Below are 17,516 nucleotides of genomic sequence, written 5' to 3' on the forward strand. Positions count from 1 at the left end.
ATCATTTATCCAATTTTTTCTTTATATCAATATAGACCAGAAGAGTATTGAAATAGGCCGCCCCAAGATACGCCTCTCTAGCGTGTGGCTAATTTTGAGCTAAAAGCCATTGAGAACTAGCAGTTGGAGTCAAACACCTAAAAACAGAGCACAAGTTTTCCTTTTGCAAATGCAGTTCATATTAATAAAGGTCATTTCCATTTGTAGATGGCATCTTCCTCTCTTGCCAGAGAAAGGAGTCCTTCAAAAAGTCTTATCCATAGCAAAAAAAAAAAAAAAAGTCCCATTTAAATTTGCATAATAAACTTTCTGAACAATCCTTCTCTATCACACTTCTCCTTGTCACAGTTCCTTAACTTGCTTCCTTTGCTCAGAATCCCAAAACCCAGGAGAGAATGAATACAAGCCCAACGCTGGTTAGGCTGGTTCTTTGGTCACATACCTCCACTCACCCCATTTATACGCACAATGCATCTATTAATAAACATCAGTTGGCTTTTCTTTTGTTAATCCATCTCTGGCAAGTCTAGTTTATAGGATCTCAGACAGAGGACCTAACATGGGTAAAATATTGTTTTTCCCTCTCCTACAGCCAGGCTTATAAATATTTTTTTAACTTGAGCTATAATCCAATGCTGTCTTAATTATTTTGTTGCTCAAACTATTCGAGCTTTACCCTTTGGGGATTTTTTCAGTGGTCTCTGGATCCTTTTAACATACCCCATGGTTGTGGGTTTTGAGTTTGGTTAAGTGTTTTCAGCATCTTTACTTTTTGATTCTACAAGATGCTCTAGGCTCTCTTGTAGGTCCATTTCAGCCTCAGGACAGATATTCTGAGAGTCTCCAGAAGATAACTGAAACTGTTGCTACCACAGAGCCTGGTATATACTATGCGGCTTTTTCTACACACACATACACAAATGTAATGCCTTTTCTTTTTTATCATTTGTTTGTTTGTTTGTTTGGTAAATGGTCTCACTACACAGCCTGGACTCATGATCCTCCTGTGTCAGACTCCCCAGCGCTGGGATGACAGGCGTGTGCCACCACGCCTGGTTTCAGTGGCCAGCACTGCAGATTCTGGGGTTGATACAGCATATAGTGCCGGGGATCAAATCTGAATCCTTGCACTTGCCAAGCTGACGTTTAGACTAGTCCAAGCTGCCTCCCCAGCCCCTGCCTTCTCTATCTTAACTAAGACTTTATCATGCACACTAGCTATGCCTCTTGAGCTACAACAGCAAAACGAAGAAAAACTCCTTTGTCCACCCTCACAACCTCCCAGATAGATTTATTGCCACTGTTGATCTTACCAATCTCAGGATGTCACATTTCCCCTTACCACAGAGATGACTTTCATCTTTTCACTAAAAGGAAGCACTTTACAGCTTTTCTTTGACATATCCAAAGCTCCAGCATCACTAATCTTGTGATTTGGGTCATTAGTAAGTAAAATAAGGATTACTTAAACACAAGCACTGTGATACCAACAGTCCACCTGATAACCAAGATGGTTACCAAGTGACTAATGGGGTGGCAGTGTCCCCAGACAGTGCAGATATGGAAGGCGGAGGGATGACTCGTGTTCTGAGCAGTGCAGGGCAGGACAGCACTATTCCTTCGATTGTACTACCACTCAGAATGGCAAACAATCTTACATTATGAATTCCTTGTCCTTGTAATTTTACATTTAGTGTGTTCAGACCATGGATGAACTTGGAGAGGCCAAAGCCACGGCTATAGGAAGGTGCGATCTCTCATTCTGATTTGCCAGTTTCACTGGTATAAGATACTTCTGGCGATTAATAAAGAGTGCTTCTGGGGTGTCTAGGAAGGTTATGGAGTTATGGACTGGGATGCAAGGTACGATTGCTCACCAGCTCTTCTCCAATGCTGTCCCATTCTGCTTTCCGGCCACCATGAGCTAAGCAGTTTCGCTCCACCTCACCCTTCTTCCTGGATGTTTTTACCTTGAAGCCAGCTGATCATAGCCTAAATCCCCTGGAGCCCCTAAATTTGATCTCTCTTCCTTTAAATTTGGGTGTCAGTTATTGTTCTTGACCTCCAGGGAACCTATTAAAGAGGGACTCCTGAGCTCCATGCCCCTTTCTTAGAACCAGCCAATCACACAAGAAGTTATCATCTTTAATCTTACACTCAACTTCTTAAAATTTCAGGATGTTTTATGGAAAGATGTCACTGTGCTTCATCCCCTCACTTTATACTTGGGGAGATGGAGGCTGGAGTGGAGTGGGGAGTGGTAGAGAGACATTCGCCACAGTGTTGACAGAGTAGGGACAGGAACAAACGTTTCCAAGTGAAATGTTTTTTCTACACTACTACCCCCCAACACACACACACACACACACACACACACACACACACACTAGTTTTCATTGCAGATGAAGAATGCAGAAAAGACTGGGTTACACCCTAAGGCAACTCCTCAAAGTTACTTTGTGAGTCGCATTTGCATTTGCTTTCACATTATTTTTCCCTTCTCAGGAGTGTACAGGACTCAAATAAAATTTCTGATGAATAAAGACACCTAGTCCTTGTCACTGCCTAATCAAAGTCCTGTTGGATGTGTTTGAAGCTGTTGACTTCTTGTTCGCTAATTTAATAGTGAGTTTTCCTCCATACGTGCATTTGGTTTCATTTTCTTCTTATAAAGCCATTAAGTATTTGATGGTAATCGTTCCCATGGAGACTGTAAATTTCATTTCTTAAAAACACAAGTTCTTGTGTTTTAATACCGCATGTACTGAATAATTGGTTTTAATGCTAAGAAATTTGAGACAAAAAACAGCCAGGATCATGGAAGAGTGGAAGTGCTTGCTCAGAATGACCCAGCGAAGACAACAGCACTAGTTTGGAGATGCTGGAGGGAGAAATATTGGAGGATTAACCCTGCAGCCTGCAAGGGAAGGCATTGGCTCGGCCGCTGAGTATCGTTCTTGGGTAATTCAACAAAACTAAGACCTCAGGCAACGTAGCCAAAATGGACATGAGACTTGTGCGAGGTCTTGACTGTTGGCACTTGACCGCGATAAGGCTTCATTCCCAAGGTCTGTGCTGGGGACACTCTTAGTGTCTGCTGGGATCCCACAATGATGGCTCCATGCTACAAGTGATTTCAGTCATAGAAAAAAATCTTATTTCAGCTTGCAGGACTATACGCTTTTTAAAAAAGCCTTTGTGATCTGTGTTTCCAACTCCTCCCCTTCTTCTTCCTCCCCCACTTCCTCCTCTTCCTCCTTCTCCTCTTCCTCCTCCTCCTCCATCCTCAACACAGGCACCAATGAATGTGTCTCTCTCCTCATCTCCACATCATTATCCTGACCTAGGACCAGTGCTGGAAGGGGGAAGGCAGATGTCTCCTCTACATAGCGGTCACTGCTGCCCTCCCTGGTTCTCAGGCATAGAGAGGAATGTGTCAAAGAGACCTGTCCATGTCCCCATCTTGCTGGTGCTTTAGGTGACCCGACAGTTTGAATGTATGTGTCCCCTCCAGCATTCATGCTTGGAAAGCTAGACCCAGCATGAAGAGGTCTTCAGGAGATGATCAGCTTATCGGGTTCCACCCTTATGAATGACAGTAATGAACTTGTAACACAAAGGCAAGGGACCCACCCGCTCATGCCTTTGCCCCTCCATCCCTCCTACCATGTGAGGATAGAGTGGTCCCTACCAGAGGTCTCAGCAACAAGGTGTTACTTTTTTATTATTTATTTATTTACTTGGTACAGTGTCTCGCTAAGCAGCTGACTCATAGTGATTCTCTGTATCAGCTTCCCTAGAGCTTGGATTACAGGTGTGTACCACCACACCCAGTTTTGGTGGCCAGCACAGCCCAGGGCCAGCACAGTATGTGGCACCAAAAATTTGAACCCAGGTCCTTGCGCTTGCCAGGTAGGTGCTTAGACTGCTGAGCTATCTCCACAGTCCAAGGTGTCATCTTGAAAACAGAAACTCAATCCTCACTGGACACTGAGGCTGCCAGCACTTGATCTTGAACTTCGGCCTCCTACACTCTGAGGGATCAGTAACTATAGAAAGCTGCTAGGCTTCCTACATTTTTTTTATTATTATTAGTAGTAGTAGCACATTTGCAATATGTAAAATTGCTTTGGATCCTCAGGCCCTCCAGCTCACAGGCTGCCATTCGGGGTTCTTCTGTTCCTGATCCCCTTGATGACCCCTGGGGCCCTTCCCCTTCTGATCCTGTAAGCCTACCTAATACACCTCTTTGTGTAACTATGCATCTAGTTCTCACTGACTCAGATCCTCTGCAGGACCCTCATGCAGTAGCCTTGTGGTCTTACTCAGGATAGTTGAGTCCGTCCACTCTCAGTGGCCTCGGGCTTCCCTGTCACATCCTCTGGGCAACAAGATCCCTGCTCTCTCTCTCTCACTCAGTCTTCCGCCATCCTGGACCTGGAGCCATCTCGATGGAAATCGAGAATTCCTGGTGAACTAAAGCCAGCACACTGGTTCTCAGAGTGTGGATCCAAGCCCAGCACCCCTGGAGACTTGTAGGAAATGTCCATGTTCAGGTACCCATCCCAGATGTACCAACGCAGAAATATTGGAGGTGGGACTGAGACATCTGTGATTAACAAGCTTTCCTGGGCATTCTGGGGCATACTAAAGCATGTGAACCCCTGCTTCTAAATGTAAACCATCTTACATTTTTCTCCCACGCCCCTAAGCCTATACTTTGGACCTCCTTCAACTTTAGTTTCTAGGCAACTTAAGTAACTTTCTAGATTCATGCAGCAACTTAGTGCGGTGCTTTGAACCACAGCTCCTCAACAGTAACTGCATGCTCGCTAGCGAGACCTAGCATCGTAACCAACCTGCAAGCACAGCCAGCCCAGCCTCTCCTCTTGGAGCCTGCCAAACTGAGAAGGTCAACATCAGCACCCCCTGGCTCTGAGGACCATGGCCAGGATCCATGTTTCCTGTAACGAGAGAGCCTGCTGTAGTCCCTGAGGCCGAGCAGGGAAATGGGGCTGGGTACCCAAAATAATTAAATGTGCACAGGAAGAAACCTGGGCTTGATAAGGAAATGCATGTCCAAGCTATAGCATTAGTCTGGCTTTAAATTCATGTTATAAAGAAGGTGAAGGGGGCTGGTGAGATGGTTCAGTGGTCTAAAGCACCTATTTAAAACAAGCTTAGCAAAGCACAGGGACCGCGGTTCAATCCCCCAGCACCACATGCCAGCCAGCCCCGCCCCCTGGTGGGCTGAGCTGGCCACACACACACACACACACACACACACACACACGCATAAATTTAAAAAAAAAAGAAGGTGAAGGACGCCTGAGAATTGAAGGCCACCTGTCAGAATGGTGCTTCTGAGGAACCTGAGTTTGTGGGACCTCTAACGCCTCCTCCATCACACCATAAAGTCCTTTTCTTAAGAGAAAAGCAAAGCAAACTTGCTTCTAACTTATTTCCTCCCTTGGGAACCATCCGTGTGAGCACAGCAGGGTTACAAATTTGAGGCACTAACAACAGAGGAGCCAACGCTGACCAAGCAGCTTTTGCTCCGCACCGTGCTGTGTTCCTGAAGTTGTGAGAGGGTGGATTAGTCGGGCTGTGCTGCTTCAACACAGTACCACACCCTGAGGGGCTGAATCCATAGAAATATATAGTCTCACAGCTCTCTTTTTATGTATTTAGTACAAGGTCTACAGGGTCTCACTACACAGATTGGACCGCAAGAGTGATCCTCCTGTTCTCCGCCTCCCAAGCCCTGGGAATACAGGCGTGCACCACCACAGCCAGTCTAGTCTCACAGTTCTGAGGGTGCTAGTCCAAGGTCAAGCATGAGTCGGTTAGAATCCTTCTGGACTCTCGCAGCTTAGCTTGCCTCTTTCTCACTGTGCCTTCACTTGGTGCTTCTTCTGTGTAACGAGTCTACAATCACAACTTCTCTTACCAGAGGACACCAGTCTCGCTAGATAAGAATATATGCTTATGACCTCGCTTAATCTTGTATCTTAAAAGCCACAGCTCTAAATTTACTCATACTGGGTGTTGGAACTGCAACATATAAAGTTTGGGGCAGGGTGCAAAATCCAGCCCATGACAGTGGCTGAAGGGACCATGGCAGAGCTCAGGCCCCGGCTAGGCCTCCGCTCACCCTGTGGGTCAGCCTAATGCTTTTTATCCCATGGCCTTCACTCTTCTGCTCTGCCTCTATCTCTCTGCTAGATCTTTCTCCAGCACAGCACTTGACATAATTGCATTTATTTGTCATTTGTGCAAGTGTTTATTTACTGCCTGCTTCTCACATTAGATGACCCCCTACAAGGCTATGTCCGATTTGTTCCCTGCTGTTTACCCAGATCTTGGCGAAGTCCCTAGCCATAGCTGGTACTCAGTAAGTACTTATGGAACTAATTAATCAATTAATACTTGCTTATTTCTTAAAAGAAACCAGGGAATCCATCTGGGAAACATTCAGCTTGCATGTAATTAAAAAGCACAAACAGCATTTTTTTTTTAAATCAACAACCACGGTTCCAATAACTCCAGTAGGTTACAAAATTTTGTTTTCAGTCAACAAGCGTCATTTTCCAATAACCCCGGTAGGTTCCGCATCCCATCTTCTGTCCCTGACAAATGTCTAAGTGATGTATGGCTGGAGAGAGAAGGCAATGTGTACAGGATCAATGATCCCACGGTGTGCGTCGAAGGCGAAGCAGCAGGGGAAGGTCTTGTTTTGGGAGTGGAGGAGAGACCAGTACAAAGGCACACCTGTGGGACTGTGCCCGGAGAATCTGAATGTGGCCTTCCCACGGAGGCTGACCACCAGGGTCTTGCTAGCGTGTCCCCTGGACACCTGATTCCTAGGTAAGAGCAGAGTTTTTCATCTGTGTATGTCTGCACAAGGGATATCTGTCCAGCACTAATCAGGCCCACCACCTCCCACATGACTGGAGGGCAAAGGCTTAAATAAAATAGACAAGTGATATAATTTTAGGACTCCAGGAGGATCAAAATCCTCTAGCACAATTCAAAATTCTCTGGGGGTTGAGGCAAAGAACTTCTCTGGGTGGCCCGTATTTATTTGATTTTTTTAAAAAAAAAAAAAAAAAAGGAAGGGCATTTGGAGGAAGTGCAGGAAACTGAGCAGGACCTTGGGATTCAATGCAAAGACTTTCCCAGGTAGTAGGTTATGCTAATTAGGAGACTGTCTTACCTCCAGGCTGACATTCACCCCTGGAGTGGGACACGTGCAGCTGCAGTCTCTATTTAGTTAACTGGAGTTGGAGCCAGGTATCCTCAGCTTGGCCTTGTCTTGTCCTTTGAGTCATCACGGTCTCACAGGGCACTACAGGCCTCAGCCAGGACCAGTGACTCAGAGCTGTTCATTTACTATGAGTTCACTGCCCATCTCCAGATGAAGGACCTATGCCTGGGACAGACTCACAAGTAAACCTAGAAAGCCCATTGATTAATTTTAATTCCTGCTCAGAGTCGCTTTATAGTAGTCTCTACCAGACATCAGCTACTAAGCCTTCCTTATTTTCCTCCAGCTTTGGCACAAGCGATCCCAATTTTCACAATACGGATCACCTTTAATTTGCCAATATTGATGCTCCTAGACTGACAATGGGTCCAGCTCCCAGTGAGACCATTGCAAATTTCAAATATTGCTATGTGGAAAATACTGTTAGGTGCTTCCTACACCTAACCTGCTGGCCATCACAGCAACAGGGCACACTGTTAGAGACTTGGTCGATGGAGTGGATGACAGAGCCGGCAGCCTGCTGCTCCTGGTCAGGGTCAGGAAAGGATCACAAGTCTGGGAAAGATCAAAATTCAAAGTACACTTTCTAGGAATGCATATTACTTTCACACCATTGTAAAGTCAAAGAACCCAGAAATATATAGCATCATGCTCAGGGCCTCCCTGCACAAGCGACTCTATACTTGCTACACAAACTGTGGTCTGAGAACCAGGAGCACCTGCCTAACTGGTGAACTTGTCAAAAATGCAGAATCCCAGACCCCAGCAACGACCATTGAATCAGAACTTGCATTTTAACAAGACATCCCTGCGTTGACAGACACCATGAAGCTTGAGAAGCACTAGCTTAGAACAACCTCCCTGGAAAAGCATAAAGTGCACTTGGAATCTCATTGATACCCTTTGGGTGACTGTTATGGTTTGTCTCCAGGTGTCTCCCCAAAGCCTCATGGGAAGTCATGGGGAAGACTTATAGAGTTCATGATTAACTCATGATCCGCTAGGATTATGGGTAATCCAAGGCTGGGCTTATGGGACTGGGTACTACTGGGATTATGGCTGTGAGTGCTACACCTAGCCTGAGGCAGATAGCTTGAATGTAACATAAGGGAGACAGAGACAGACTTGCTCTCTGTTGCCACTGCTCCTCCATTTTGCGCTCTTGCTCTTTGCCGCTGCTGTGAAAGGGTGCTTTCTTGCCATGTGCCACTCTGCCTCGGAGCCTGTTAAGTATGGACTGAAACCTCCAGTAACTGTGAGCTAAATAAACCTTACCTTCCTTCATTCTGGGTGTTGGGTATTTGTCCCAGCAACCAGAGAAGAGTAACTGAGACAGTGACCTTGGGCACCAGATTTGGTGCTTCTTTCTCCAGTATAAATCTCAGAGTGGAAATATCCCAGGATCTTCCAAATTTATCTTATTTTTTAAATGTATCAGTTATTTAATTAGGTTCTTAGTAAGAGATTTAGAACACTAATGAATGAGGATGAATTCCATTTGTCAGGGCTGGGGAGATAGCTCAATAGAGTAAGCGCTTGCCTGGCAAGCGCAAGGTCCTGAGTTCAATCCTTGGTACCACACGCACGAAAAAGTTGCATTTGTGAGAGCAAAACCAGATCACAGGTAGCCTTGAGTTGGCTTCTGATCCAGCTTGCGCTGCTCTAAAATCTGGTATCTCTCTTTCTCAGTGTTAAAGATCTCACCCCTCCGGTGTCTGGGTTTCTGCAGCTTTGTCTTCTTGAGTAAGTATCAGTCTGGGGATGAAGGCTGTATCAATTTGTGTAGAGGTGGCAATGACAAATTTCTGGTATGTTCTTCGTAGAGGGACGTGATTAAGGCTAAAAGGCCCAGTCACAAGTAGCAAGCCACTGGCCAACTGCTTCAGGAAGACCACTCTCTTGCCTCTGTAGTGCCTGGTGAGGATGATCAAGGTGGTGCCGGGAGTGATGCTAGCTCGAAGTTTCCTCACATGCTGACTGAAGGGTTTCTTGTCATGGCTCAAGAGCTTTCAGGGCACATCTTCAGGAGGGTGGTATCTAGGCATTTTTTGAAGCTTAACCACCTGAGTGCCACCATTCTTGTCACCACCGACTGGTTTTGTGATAATAGCAAGAAACTTCTTTTTCTTCTCGACCTTCAATTTAGCAGCTGTGTACTTTCTCTCATACAAAGCCTTCCTGGACTACATAGCAGATCAGGAGTATCTACCAATTCCTCTAACCAGGACAGGATTTCACCTGCAGTGGGGCTGCCCCTTCTTGGACATTTTTCTCTTCATCTTTCCCTTTAAACTAGTACCACAGTTGCTTTTCTTTTCTTTTTTTTTTTTTTGCCTTGAACTTACCGTTTTTACCAGTGCCACTGGAAGCAGCCTTCTTGGCTTCAGGTTTCTTCACTTTGATGTCTGGCTTCTTAGTTTTTCACCACCATCTTGCAAGATGGGAGAGAGCTAAATTTATATTCTTAAAAGAAATTTGGGGGGGGTCTCTTTCAAAAATAATGTGTGTGGGTGTGGGTGTGAGTACGCACATGTGCCCACGCGTGTTTGTTACTGGGGAATGAAGCCAGAGCCTTTGAACTGAGCTCCACCCCAACCCTTTTTATTATTAGTCCTGAGGCGGGGTCTCCTTGAGTTGCCCAAAGTATGATCCAAGTTGTAAAACTCCTACCTCAGCCTCCCAGAATGTGCCATCAGCCATCAATCTCCCTTTAAGAGCTGCAAAGAAGTGTGATCTGGGATGACACAGCAGCAAACGTCACCCAAAACAATGCCAGCTCTGCTCTCAGAAGGAGGCTCTGATTTCAGGCTGTGTCACTTCCTTTCCTACCTGTGTTCTCATGTTTCAAAGCTAATTTTGGGGGGCTTTGAAAGCAGAAAAATACAGTTAATGAGGAACCATTACAGTCGGGTGATGCGCGTAAGTTCTCTCTCTGCCTCTAACAATCTAGCACGCAAACACACTTCCACGTGTTAAGACTTAAGAGTCAGAGGCAATCACAATTAACATATGCATTTTCACAGATAAAAGATGTAAGAATGTTTTCAGATTTTTAAAGAGATTATGTAAAGGACATGGAGCTGGTAGGTGTCAAACCTAGCCAGGAGCCTGGAGCTGTCTGACTCAGTCAGATAAAGCATATGCCAGGGATGGGGGTGTGGCTCAGTGGTAGAACATTTGCCTGGCACTCAGTCCCTGCACCACAAAAAACAAGATCCGTGTGTCACTGATAGATTCCAAAGAGGAGGTCTCCATCATCCTTGTCACAGCATCTGGGAACAGACCCTCCATGTGGCGACCTTCTGAGATGGAAGGAACAGTGGTACTTCCCCAAGGTTGAAAGTATGGGCTGGCCTGACCCGAGATGCATCTGTAACCAGAAAAAATACCTTGCACAGAACTGCTTCAGAGACCCTGGGGAAATTTATCAAAATGATACAGATCTTGAGAGATGACAGGATTACAAAGGCAACAAAACTGAGCCTGTGGAAAGGCTTCTAGGTGTGATATGGGTTTCTGCCTTGTATCTTTACCCTACAGAGGTCATCAGAGAGCCTTTGGGAAGAAATTGTCAAACCCTGGAGGAGATGATGGAGGAGATGCTCTTAAGGGATGTTAGCAGGTGCCCCAAATGCTGTCTGAAGAAATCAAGGCTGCAAGGCTCAGCAGACCTTGATGTTCTGCAAGGTCCAGTGCCCAGTAGGCTCTGGAAAGGCCCTGCAGGGGACAGGCCAACATGGTGGTTAAGATTGCAGACTCCAGACTTGGTCACAGATGTGCAAAGTCTGCACCCACCATTCGTGACCCGTGTCACCTCAGGGCAGTTATTGCAATACCCTGGGCCTTGTTTCTTCATCTGTGGACTGGGCATTAAACATGCCACAGCCATGGGACTATGGAAGCAAATCATACACAGATCCCAGAATGACCCCAACTTCCCTGTGGCTGTCACACCGGGCCTCAAGCTTTTGGAAATTCCTAGGGCAGCCGGATCTGGAAGATCCAGGAACTTATCTGTGAAAGAACAGCCTGGATGCCTCGGAAAATGGCAAAGGCATCTATCTGCAGAAAGGAAGGCTGCCTGGTGCTCCCAGGACACAGGCTGGCAGGAGGGGGTCCAGGGCCGGCAGCAGGGGTGCTGAGCAAGCTGTCTGCTGTCTTTCGTGCAGTGATGAGAGTAGATGATGCAAATAAATACACGTTCTGTGTCAGGAGCTGTGTGGCGCACCATACATGAACTACCCACTTCAGCCGAAACAGCACTGCTAGGAGCTATTTACTATTTCCCTCACTCTGTAGATGAGGAAACAAGCTGAGACCTAAGGAGGGAGGGGTGTCACAAGGCTGGCACAGGTGCGCAAGGGCAGATAGTCCGGGAAATCCCCTGAACACTGCTCAGCTCCCAGCAGCCCCTGCCAGCCCCAGGGTGTCTTGGCGGTCAGTGTAGCCACGTGCCGATCTCTGCCACGCTGGAGCACGAAGCCATGCCACGTAGTGGTCACTGGGCTAGAGGTGTGGCTCTCTATGCCTCCAGCTCAATGACAGGTGACAGCACCTCAGCAGGTTACCGATGGGGGTGCAGATGATGCCCAGCTCCTGCCACGGCAGGGGGCCTGGCTGCCCAAGCCACATGGAATGGAGCCACAGTCATCATTTCTGAGGTCCTATGGGGACGCAGGATGGCACACGATGGCACGCTTCACCCCTTCCCGCTGGTGCCCATATCTAAAGAGACATGCAGCAACGCCATGTGTGGGCTAGATCTAAACCAGCGCACCCAAATTCAGCCTTTGCCACCGATTAGCAAGAGTGATGTTGGGCAAATAATGTAACCGCTCTGTGCCTCACTTTACCTCTCTGTACAGTGGGTATGATAACATACCTCTGTATTAAGGTGGGTATGAGGATTAAAAATGTTAATAAAAAACACATTGTACTGGGGTCACTGGATGTCCACAAGTGAAAGAATGAAGCTGGATCCCCACCTCACACCATACTCTAAAATTAACTTAAAGCTGATGGAAGACCTAAACGTAAGCAAAGAAACTGCGTAACTCTTAGAAGAAAACAAAAGCAAATCTTCAGAAAATGGGTTATTTGAAGCTTCTAAGCTATGACTCCAAAACCACAAATAACAAAAGTGTCTTAGTTACTTTTCTCTCCTTGCTGGGACAAATACCCAACACTCAAAATGAAGGAAGGAAAGGTTTATTTAGCTCACAGTTACTGGAGGTTTCAGTCCATACTCATCTGGGTCCAAGGCAGAGCAGCACATAGCAGAAAGCAACTTTTCATGGTGGCGGCAAAGAGCAAGAGTGCAAGGGAGTAGCAGCAGCTCAAGCAGCTAGCTTCTCTTCCCACCTTACATTGTAATGCAAATTACCTGCCCCAGCGTAGGGGAAGTACTCACACCTATGGGTACTTCCAGTATTTACCCACCTATGGATAATCCCAGCAGTACTAAAACCCATAATCCCAGCCTTGGATCACACATAATCCCAATGGATCATGAGTTGACACAAACTCTAGAAGTCCTCACCCCATGACTACATGGGGCTTTGGGGGGGACAATGAGACACAAACCATAACAAAAAGAAAAACTTTCTTTAGCAGATGCCACAAAAATTCAAAATACTATGTTTCAAAGGATACCATCAAGAAAGAATAAAAACAATCCACAGAATGGGAGCCAACAGTTGCAAATTAGATGTCAGATGAGAGGTTGGCGCCCAGTGTATGTAAAAAACAAAACTCTTAAAACTCAACAAAACGATAACTAACCCAAGTTTAAAACTAACAAAAAATCTGACCAGATATTTCTCTAAGGGAGTCATTCACACAATGGCTGAGAAGCACAGAAAAAGCCATTTAACATTGCTAGTCACTAGGAAATTGCAAACCAACCAAATGGTACCACTTTACATTCATTAGGGTAACTATAAGCAAAAAGGCAGACACTAACAAGTGTTGGCAAAGACTAAGAAAATCCAAGTTCTCAAACACTGCTAAAGGGAATGCTAGTTGGTACAACTGCTTTGGAAAACCAGTCTGGCAATTTCTCAGTGACCACAGAGCTACCGTATGACCAGAGATGTCACTCACAGGGCTACAACACTTGAAAACATCCGTTCACACAAAAACAGGCACACAAGTGTTCATCACAGCATCATTCTTGATAGCCAAGCAACAGGGAAGCCCAAGTGTCCATCGTGAGTGGATGAAATGCAGACTCTCCAACAATGGAAAGTTACTCCACCACAGAAAAGGAAAACACAATGGATAAACTGCAAAAGCATCAAGGCCGATGAAAGAAGCCACTCGCCGAGGACCACACATTATAGGATTCTGTTTCTGTGATGTGTTCAGAATAGGAAAATTCTTAGAGGGCCACAGAGATAGCTCAGTGGTCTAAGTGCTTGCCTACGTAAACGCAAGGACGTGGGTTTGATCTCCGGTACCGCACGTTGTGCCGGCCCCACCCCAGGCGTGCTGAGCTGGCCACCAAAACCAGGCATGGTGGTGCACGCCTGTAACCCCAGCACTCGGGAGGCTGAACTAGGAGGATGACTATGAGTCCAAGCTGCATAGTGAGACGCTGTACCAAATACACAAAATTAAACAATTAAAATATTGACATGATAAAAAAATTCTTAGAGCAGCAGAAAATTCTTAGAGACAGAAAGAGGATTCACATTTACAAGGAATGGAGACATGGAGGGAGGAGGCTGGGGCGCAAGGGTTCCCTTGTGGGGTGGGAAAATCTTCTGGAATGTGTGGTGATGGCTGCGCAGCTCCATGCAAATGCTAAAATCCATCGAACTGTGCGCGTGAAATGGGCTACAGGAGAAATGTGACACTAAGTTGACAGGTGGGGTGGCTGTACTGACATCACACAGAACAGGCTTTGTGAAGAGAAGCTTCACCAGAGACAAGAAGAGATATTATGAGGAAAGGCTGAATACAGTTGGAAGATAATGCGATGATAAAGGCATATACAAGGTATGGTCCAAAACTACGGTAAGTGTTACATTTTAAAACTTTATCATTGGGGCTGGTGAGATGGCTCAGTGGTCTAAAGCACCTACTTAGAACAGGGACCACAGTTCTAAGCTTAGCAAAGCACAGGGACCGCGGTTCAATCCCCCAGCACCACATGCCAGCCAGCCCCGCCCCCTGGTGGGCTGAGCTGGCCACACACAAACACATAAATAAATAAAATTTTTAAAAAACTTTATCACAGTAAAAGACACAGCACCCTTAATCCCCCTCAAAAACACCCACCCTGGTTTCAGGCACACTTATCCCATGGCTGCTGCCACTCCGCAGCACTTCTGGAAGTCCTCTTTCCTGAGTGTCTTAGGTTGTGCTCTTATGGCTCCGTCAGTGTCCTGAATCGACTCCAAGTGTTGCCTTTTTCTGGTCATTTTGACTTTGGGGAAGAGCCCGAAGTCGTACAGTGCCAGGTCTGGTGAATACGTTGATGTGGACGCAATGTCGTGTCTTCACAAGCCTGCCTTTCTGCTGGATGGTGCTCGGCGGCAGGCGTCACTGTATTTTTGATCCCATGCCAGTAAGGACATGCACAAAAGAGGACTTTCAGAACTGCTTCGGGCAGTGGCAAGCACAGTGGGGTCCGCGTGTCAGAAGCAAGGAGGGGTATTCTGAGAGGAATTCACTTCAAGAGGCTGTTACTGCAATCAGTTTAAACTCTCCCCAGGTATTTGGTGACCCTTATGTGTCAGACAAGAGCTGCTAGTTCTTTGAAAGCATCAAACCTCCTCCTCTGCCTGTTTCTTTGGTGCTCTGAATCTTTCCCTTCTTCCAAACCTTGAAAGGTCCAGAGCAGGAGCTGAGTCTGTCTTACTTGAGTGCAGGTTCCCAACTTCCGTCTCAGCGTCAGGGAAGCACTCCCAGGACTGCTGGCCAGTCTTGCTCACCACCGCGGCTGCCACCCAGCCTTCCTCCTCCCGCACCTCTTAGAGGTGCCAGCTAGGAACGAGCTTCTCTGGGTCCTTGCTCCTGAGCCTCTGTGATGTCTCAGCCCAGGCTACACCATCTGCTTCTCTTCTCCAGCACATCAGGAGCTGAGCTACTCTGTGTGTGCGCAGTGCCTCCCAGGGCAGCAGCCCAAGATCCTCTCTCCGAGCCCAGGCCTGTTAGGGACACAGGAACATCTCTTAGCTTGCAGCTCAGGGCAAAATACACTCTCCCCTCTTCATAGCTGACTCTCTGGGTGTGCCACGCGTGCCAGGGCTGGAAACTTAGGGAACACAGGAAGATGGAAAGTCAAGAGGAAAACTAGAGATGTAGGAGAACATGGTGACCAAGAAGAGCCAGATTCAATACCTGGTTTCAGCACTGACCGGCCCTGTGACTGTGACCTCAGGGTCCTGAATTACTCATCAGTGAGGACACCCAACGTCCTAGGACTGCTATGAGAATTAGTGTGTGTGTGTGTGTGTGTGTGTGTGTGTGTGTGTGTGCTATGTCCTACAATTTAAAAATTGCACAAGAGGCCTCATGGCCATCTACCCCAATCTCCAACTTCCAACTAGTGCTGAACAATGACAATAGCAAAAAATCTACTTTTATTGCTTAAATCTGAAATAATATTAAGTAACTTGAAGCCATATTGATGTTCCCTGTGGTAAAAACCAAGGATGCTCCTCCTTGTTCCTTTCCCACCTTGCTGGGCACCAGCGACATCACTGGCCCCTCTCTCTGGCCTCTGTGGACCATCTCTCTCTTACCTTCTCCTCTTCTATTTCTTCATACTCTGAATCTTTCTCTTCTCCCAAACTTTGAAGGTCTTTCCTTGGTGAGCTCCCCCTCCTGTGACTGAGAACACATACCAGTTCCTGAAACATCCGCTCTGCCCACAGAAGCACTAACCACTCACAAGCAGCATGTCCAAAGCTAAAAGGACCAGCTTTTCTTCTCTCCCTTCCTTTGATCAACAGCTCATTATCCGCCCATCACCCATCACCTCCACCCACCTCGCTGGGTACCCAGCTCCCCAGCCCCATGGTGCCTTGGTGTCCTGTTCCTCTTTGGGGCTACTGTTGTCTTCCACGTCTCTCTTCTCCTAGCCCAGCAGCCTCCTGTCCAGGCCATCTATTCCTTCATAACATACAACTCCAAAGGCAGTGACACTAAACAATAACCACGACTCTGCCCCCAGTCTTGGTGCAACAGGACTGGCTATGTCTGTCCTCTGAGAGCTGGGTGTTCACCTGACACCCAAGGGTGGAGGACTGGGCTCCTCTGAGCACCTGCCCACTCACACAGCTGCCCATCAGCTGAGGCCTCCCTGGGTGATTCATGGAAATGGCCCATGGCCTCACCAGCTGTGTGTTTAGGTAGTGGGGTGCTAAATAAGCAAGCACCCCAAGTGAACTGGGCAAAAATTGTACCACCTTTGATGTCACATTCCTGTGGCATTCCTGCCTCGGCATTGTACCCAGATATAAGGGCAGGGAATATAGATCTCCACTTTGTTTTCCATACTGGGGATTAAACAGAGATGCTCTACTACTGAGCACATCCCCAGCCCTTACTGTTTGTTTTTGTTTCAGAGACTGAAGGGGAAAAGTAAAATTTTAAATAAAAGCCCACCCAAGATGCCTGCTAAGATCAAGTGGACAAGTGAGTGGGCTTGACAAGAGAACACGTCTCCCTTTGCGTAAATCCCTGTCTTTCCTGCTTCTGTATAACTGATGGTTTTGCAATGTAACTTAAAGTGTAACAGGACATTCCTTCCTCTGTCTAAACCATGCTTCATATAACTGGTGACCTTGTGATGTAACCTGAAACACTCAAGCTCCCTTAGCTACCCAAGATGTCACCAATGCTCCAAACATAAGGTACCAAGTCTACCTTTACATCACCCCTCTTGCTTTCTCAGTGGCCCCAAAACTCTGCCAAGTAGGAGACATCCTAGTCAGAAGCCCACCATTGCAGTAAGCTGCCTTCTAAACCTTCTTGGGTCCACTTCTTCCTGTTTGCTCTTCTTCCTGCAACAAGACCAGGTCTTGTTAAGTGACCCAGGCAGACACAAACTGGCAATCCTGCTGCCTCAGCCTCCTCAGTGCTGGGATCCCAGGTGCACAGCACCACACCCATGCCTGAGCCCCAAATCAGGCCCCACAGGGCCCGCTTGGTAGCAGAAATACCAAAAACAGAACACTGATGGAAAGTACAACCTGCCAGTTACCCCAGCTAGAATTCCTGCTCACAGGGAGACAGGAGC

Source organism: Octodon degus, unplaced genomic scaffold (genome assembly GCF_000260255.1).
Source record: "Octodon degus isolate 3935 unplaced genomic scaffold, OctDeg1.0 scaffold00035, whole genome shotgun sequence".
Classification (NCBI taxonomy): domain Eukaryota; kingdom Metazoa; phylum Chordata; class Mammalia; order Rodentia; family Octodontidae; genus Octodon; species Octodon degus.